The sequence below is a fragment of the Fundulus heteroclitus genome, unplaced genomic scaffold (assembly GCF_011125445.2).
Source record: "Fundulus heteroclitus isolate FHET01 unplaced genomic scaffold, MU-UCD_Fhet_4.1 scaffold_330, whole genome shotgun sequence".
Lineage (NCBI taxonomy): Eukaryota > Metazoa > Chordata > Actinopteri > Cyprinodontiformes > Fundulidae > Fundulus > Fundulus heteroclitus.
In genome coordinates this window covers 27,636-34,745 of record NW_023396740.1, presented here as the reverse complement: position 1 = coordinate 34,745, position 7,110 = coordinate 27,636, and the positions used below count along the sequence as shown (strand labels likewise).

Here is a 7,110-nt window from a genome sequence, read left to right as displayed (position 1 = left end):
TTGTTGTTCATTGATTCAAATGTAAGCAACTGAGAAATTAAGCAATGTTAAATATGCTTAAAAATAAAAAAAGGGTAAATTACATTGCACTTACTGGCGTGCTTATTTCTAAGCACAGTATACCCACTACAATAATCACTGGTCCTACGCAATATGCATGCTCCTATTTTTGATGCTTGATTTGAGCATTAGGATGCGTTTTGCCTGTCTAAAAAGAAAAGGCAGCATTATTTGCTATATTTATACAAATTTTAAAAGCACGACACACACTAGATGCTGTTTGTTAATCTTTAAAGCATCACTGGATCTGATGAATGTCGAATTGGGACTTTTTTCCACTTTGAAAAAGTTTGCATTTGAACTTACCAGCAACAGAGACAGAGAGTAAATGTGGGCCTATTAATCCAAATATATTCAAAATATGTCTGTTGTCTAGATTTATCCTGTATTTTCTTTTGGAGATATAGAAATGTGCAGAGATAAACCCCACCCTTATTCTTTTTTTTATCAAAGATACTCTGTCTGCATTATAAAACAGCAAAATTATACATTCAAGGGACTGCTAATAAATTTATTGTATTTACTTTGCACTGGAAGTGTCATGTTTGCCTTGAGATGTCGGGCCCACATGCAGAAAACACACTCGGAGACACAGGTCAGAATTCAAGGATTTATTATTTACACGGGAGCACACGGAGCGCAGCGCTGGACTGCGGGACGGGAACACGATGACGGCTCGAACTATCCCGGGACCAAGGGACCGGACCAGTCTAGGAGGTAAGGGGTATGTGATTAGCAGAGGGTAAGGAAAGGGAGATAAGACTATGAACGTAAGCTTACCACGAGGATTGGATAACCGAGCGGGGAGACGGTAAGAAGGACTCAGCTGGGTTGTCTTGAGCAGGCGTTCGGGTCGGCGGAGAGCGGGGCGAGGGGGTCCGAGCAGCACCGAGGGCGTCCTGGGATCCAGAGCAACGAGAGGAACCGGAGAGAAGGTTGGTGTGACTCGCGTCCAGAGCAGAGGTACGTCTGATTGAGTCGAGGAACACAAGAGTCACGCAGGGTTCACGAAGACACAGGGAAACCTTGAGAGAGAGCAAAAACGAAGGATTAGCTTCTGGGAACAAGGGGTGGCTAGAGGTCGAGGCTGTCACTCATACCGCAACGAAAACACTCTGGCGTCCTCTCGCTGTTCGGACGCAGTTCTTATAGTAGGCTCAGATGCTGCTGAACGAGCTGCAGGTGTGCACACTCCGCCCACCGTCCGACCACGAACACCTGTGAAGAAGCAGAGGTTACGGAGCTGGCAGCAAGCTGCACAGCCCTGCCAGCTGAGTCCTGACACCACCCCCCCCTCAAGGGTCGCCACCTGGCGGCCCAGAGGAGGAAGTGGCGGGACGAGAGGAGAGGAAGGCATCGATGAGAGACTGGTCAGGAATGGAAGAACCAGCGAGCCAAGAGCGCTCCTCAGGACCGCAACCTACCCAGTCGACGAGGTACTGGAACCCCTTACCTCGCCGACGGGAGGCCACAATCTGCTGGACCTGTCGTCCCTGATGGTCCTGGGCGGGTGGTGGGGGTTCGGCCGGAGGGCACAAGGAGCTAGTGAGAACGGGTTTGATTTGTGAGACGTGGAACGTGGGATGAACCCGGGAGTGTGACGGGAGACGAAGGCGAACGGTCGTTGGGCTGACGATGGAAATGATCTCGAAGGGGCCGGCGAAGCGTGGAGACAACTTTCTGGAGACTGCTCGGGAGGGTAGGTCTCGTGTGGAGAGCCAAACTCGCTGACCGGGACGGTAACTGGGAGCTGGGGTGCGTCTTCGATCAGCGAATCGGCGGTTCTGTTCTGCTGTGTCCTTGAGAGCTTGAATGGTCTGGGTCCAAATAAGCCTGCACTGGGTGATGTGGTCTTTTACTGAAGGAATCGTTACTCGGGGGTTGTCGTCAGGAAGCAGAGGTGGTTGATAGCCCAGGGAGATTTCGAAGGGGGACAGGCCGGTGGCTGTGGAGACATGACTGTTGTGAGCATACTCGACCCAGGGGAGGAACTTATTCCAATCAGATGGATTCTGGGAGGTTAGGCAACGGAGGGCGGTCTCCAGCTCCTGGTTCATCCGCTCTGTCTGACCGTTGGTCTGAGGGTGATAGCCGGAGGTCAACGTGTACCGGGCCCCAAGGGCCACGGCAAACTCCTTCCAAACCCTGGAGATGAATTGGGGACCACGGTCAGACAGGATTTCTCGGGGGATTCCGTGGAGGCGGAAAACGTGCCGAACCAGGAGCTGGGCCGTGAGAAAGGCGGAGGGGAGCTTACGGAGTGCGATGAGGTGACAGGCCTTAGAAAAACGGTCAATAACTGTGAGGATGGTTGTCATTCCCTGGGACGAGGGGAGTCCGGTGACGAAGTCCAGGGCGATGTGGGACCAGGGACGATCGGGGACGGGTAGCGGCTGTAGGAGGCCTGCAGGGGGTCTGTTTGATGGCTTGTTCTGAGCACACACGGGACAGGAGAGAACAAAAGCCTTCACGTCTTGGGACAAGGTGGGCCACCAGAAATGGCGAGTGATGAAGGTGCGGGTTCGGTAAACACCAGGATGGGCAGAGAATTTCTCAGAGTGCGCCCACTGGAGCACACGGGAACGGACTGAGGCTGGGACATAGCTCCGGCCGGGTGGTCCAGTACCTGGGTCGGGGTCTGACTGTAGAGCCTTAGCGATCAAGTCCTGGACCTCCCACTGGAGGGCTCCAAACACACAGGACGAGGGGAGAATGGTGGCTGGACCTTCTTCAGAATCTGGAGGAGAGTAAAGGCGGGACAGAGCATCAGGCTTCTGGTTCTTCGACCTGGGACGAAACGTGATGGACAAATTAAAACGGGAAAAGAAAAGGGACCAGCGGGCCTGCCGAGGATTCAATCTCTTCGCTGTCTGGATATAAGCCAAGTTCTTGTGATCGGTCCAGATAAGGACAGGCTGCTCGGACCCCTCAAGCCAGTGTCGCCATTCCTCCAAGGCGAGCTTGATAGCGAGCAGCTCTCTATCACCCACATCATAATTGCGTTCGGCCGGTGTCAGGCGCCGGGAGAAAAAGGCGCAGGGGTGAAGCTTCTGGTCAGACTGTGAGTTCTGGGAGAGAATCGCTCCAACCCCAGTATCGGAGGCATCTATCTCCACTACAAACTGTCTACTAGGGTCAGGGTGAATAAGGATGGGTGCCTGGGAAAACCTTTTCTTTAGGTCAACGAACGCAGAGTTTGCTTTCGGGCTCCACGAGAAAAGGGACTTGGTGGACGTGAGTGCGTGGAGAGGTGCGGCGATCTGGCTGTATCCTCTGATGAACCTTCGATAGAAGTTAGCGAAACCAAGGAAACGTTGCAGCTGTTTCCTGGTCTCAGGAACCGGCCAGTCGAGAACCGCCTTAATCTTCTCTGGGTCAGAGCGAACTTGTCCTCCCTCTAGGATGAGCCCGAGAAACGACACTGAGGACTTGTGGAACTCACATTTTTCCGCCTTCACAAATAGCTTGTTCTCTAACAGGCGTTGGAGGACCTGTCGAACATGGTCTTGATGCTCTGTGTGATTGCGGGAGTATATGAGGATGTCGTCTAGATAAACGAAGACAAAAACGTTAAGGAAGTCCCGGAGGACATCATTGACCAAAGCCTGAAAGACAGCTGGGGCATTGCATAAGCCAAAAGGCATAACCCGGTACTCGAAGTGTCCCAGGGGGGTCTTGAAGGCAGTTTTCCACTCGTCCCCCTGACGGATCCGCACCAAGTGGTAAGCATTACGGAGATCTAGTTTGGTAAAGACCTTAGCTGACTGGACCGGTTCTAGGGCGGAGGAGAGTAGTGGAAGAGGGTACTTGTTCTTAACAGTAATCGCGTTCAGACCCCGATAATCGATGCATGGACGCAAAGAGCCGTCCTTCTTAGACACGAAGAAAAAACCTGCCCCTACCGGGGAGGACGAGGCTCGAATTAAACCTGCCGCTAAAGACTCCTTTATGTACGTCTCAAGGGCCTGACGCTCAGCCATAGAAATGTTATAAAGGCGGCTAACCGGCAACGGGGCACCAGGCAGAAGATCGATAGCACAATCATAAGGCCTGTGTGGCGGCAAGGAGCAGGCTTGGGATTTGTTAAAAACCTGTCTCAGGTCATGGTAGCACTCGGGTACTAACTTCATTAATTCCGGATCCGCCTGAACGGAGGACTGCGAAACGGTTTGGCAGGGAGGAACTGCTGACTGTAAACAGGCAGCATGGCAACTAGAGGACCAGGACTCTATCCGACGTTCCACCCAATTAATATGCGGGTTGTGTCGCTGTAACCAAGGAACTCCTAGTACTAAGGTGGCATGTCTTACTGGAAAAACAAGGAAAGCTAACCGTTCTCTGTGATTTCCGGAAACTACCAACTCAAGTGGTCTAGTGCTATGAGTAATACTAGGGAGGACCCCCCCCATCCAGGGCTGAGACGTGGAGGGAAGAACTTAACGGGACCGTCTCGAGTCCGGCCCGGCGGACGAAAGCACTATCGATTAGGTTAAAATCACAGCCGGAATCAACTAGAGCTGATAACGAAAACGAGTCACGAGAAGTTACTACGGTTGCTTTTAAACTGAGTCGCGGAGGGGAAGAAGACGTTAACTGGAGCGGGTCCGTCGGCTTCTCCGCTACAGCCGGCGGACCTGATCTTTTAGGCCGCTCGGGGCAGTCCCTAATAAAATGAGCAGGGGAGGCGCAGTACAAACACAACCTAGTGGACATTCGCTGCTCCCTCTGCTCAGGAGTCAACCGCACCCGACCCAATTGCATGGGTTCAGGAGGCGGGGAACGAGGTGCCGCAGGGCTTGGGGGTCTTCGCTCGGGGGGCTGAGGACGGTTAACGAGAGGCCCGAGGGGACGACCCTTAGAGCGGGAGCGAAGGCGATTATCTAAGCGGATGGTCAATGCAATAAACTCGTTAAGAGTAGCGGGTTCCTCCTGACGTGCAAGCTCATCCTTAAGCGAATCATCTAACGCCTGAAAAAATACAGTTTTTAAAGCACGCTGCTCCCAGCCAGCCGCAGCGGCCACTGTACGGAATTCAACAGCGAAATCAGCAAGGCGTCTTCCCCGCTGCTGGAGAGCTAAAAGCCGCCTGGAATCCTGCACCTGATCTACCTCAGCTGCAAAGATCATTTTAAATTCAGACAGGAACTCGTTAAATGTACAGCCAAATTGCTGGCAATCGGGGAACCGGGCCTCCGCCCACCTGAGCGCGCGGCCCGTGAGTAAACGTAAAATAAAGGTAATCTTAGCTTCATCTGAAGCAAACAAACGAGGGGACCGATTAAAAACTAAGGAGCACTGGAAAAGAAATCCCCCACAGTCACTACTGTCTCCGGAGAATTTCTCCGGAGCGGGAGAGGAAGTCTCGGAACCGGATGGTGACGTCACCGAAGGCGGGGCTGGATCGGAAGCGGAACTGGGAGGTGCCGAGGCTGCGGGCTGCTGGCTAGCACTTAGCATCACAGTTAGCTGGTTGACTTGACCGGCTAAACTCTGCAGATGGCCTTGTAGACCTAACACCGTGGACTCTAAGCCCCGAATCTGATCCTGTTGGGCCGTTAACGCCCCTCTGAGTGTGTCTGCTGGGTCACTTGTTTGGCCAGAGTGTTCTTCTGTCATGTTTGCCTTGAGATGTCGGGCCCACATGCAGAAAACACACTCGGAGACACAGGTCAGAATTCAAGGATTTATTATTTACACGGGAGCACACGGAGCGCAGCGCTGGACTGCGGGACGGGAACACGATGACGGCTCGAACTATCCCGGGACCAAGGGACCGGACCAGTCTAGGAGGTAAGGGGTATGTGATTAGCAGAGGGTAAGGAAAGGGAGATAAGACTATGAACGTAAGCTTACCACGAGGATTGGATAACCGAGCGGGGAGACGGTAAGAAGGACTCAGCTGGGTTGTCTTGAGCAGGCGTTCGGGTCGGCGGAGAGCGGGGCGAGGGGGTCCGAGCAGCACCGAGGGCGTCCTGGGATCCAGAGCAGCGAGAGGAACCGGAGAGAAGGTTGGTGTGACTCGCGTCCAGAGCAGAGGTACGTCTGATTGAGTCGAGGAACACAAGAGTCACGCAGGGTTCACGAAGACACAGGGAAACCTTGAGAGAGAGCAAAAACGAAGGATTAGCTTCTGGGAACAAGGGGTGGCTAGAGGTCGAGGCTGTCACTCATACCGCAACGAAAACACTCTGGCGTCCTCTCGCTGTTCGGACGCAGTTCTTATAGTAGGCTCAGATGCTGCTGAACGAGCTGCAGGTGTGCACACTCCGCCCACCGTCCGACCACGAACACCTGTGAAGAAGCAGAGGTTACGGAGCTGGCAGCAAGCTGCACAGCCCTGCCAGCTGAGTCCTGACAGGAAGTAGAAGTGTCACTGACACTGACAGCATTTCAAATATTAAATTCAAACTTCAACAAATGTACAACTGGGTTGTACAGTAGTTGCTCTGTGTAGCCCATTTTATGTAATTTATCTTAGCATTCCAAACACATTTCTCACATCATATATCTGAAGTGTAGATAACAGCTTCTCCTTACCTACATCCTCTCAGACAACTAATGATTTCCCTAACAATAGTGAGTTGTCGATGTTTAAATGTGCAGTAAATCTTAATACATAAGGAGCATGGAGGACTTAATACTGTACTTTGAGTAAGTTTGGTGACACCAAAACTGATCTGTTACATGAGTGGTTGTCCATTTCATCATTGAAATGAGAACATAATAATATACTAGTGGCATATACTAGTAAGACTACTAAACAGAAGCAGATTAAACTTTAAGATATGTAAAGGCCTATATTAAATTAATTTTATGACCATATAAACAGATTAAATAATTTTTACTTTTTTGGTGTACTAAATTACTGCGTAATGATGAAATATGTTGTGGACTAAATCACTGGTGATGAGAATGTCTAGCTCTGCCTCTGGTTTTTACTAATTTACTAATGGACAGTGTGGAAATCCTTTGTACAATAAAACCAATGTAAATAGTGTTCCTCGGTTTTATTTGTTTTTATTCTAATTCTAGAAGTAGAAATTGTGAAAT

At 51.3% G+C, this 7,110-nt stretch overlaps 1 long non-coding RNA gene across 1 annotated transcript; it reads right to left on the bottom strand.

Moving 5' to 3' along the window:
• Positions 1-656: 656 nt before the first annotated feature.
• Positions 657-968, bottom strand: LOC118559658. The gene is made up of 2 exons (XR_004928945.1): positions 841-968; positions 657-770 (listed from the first exon to the last, which is right to left on the bottom strand). It is a non-coding gene; the product is annotated as an uncharacterized LOC118559658 (long non-coding RNA).
• Positions 969-7,110: the final 6,142 nt, after the last annotated feature.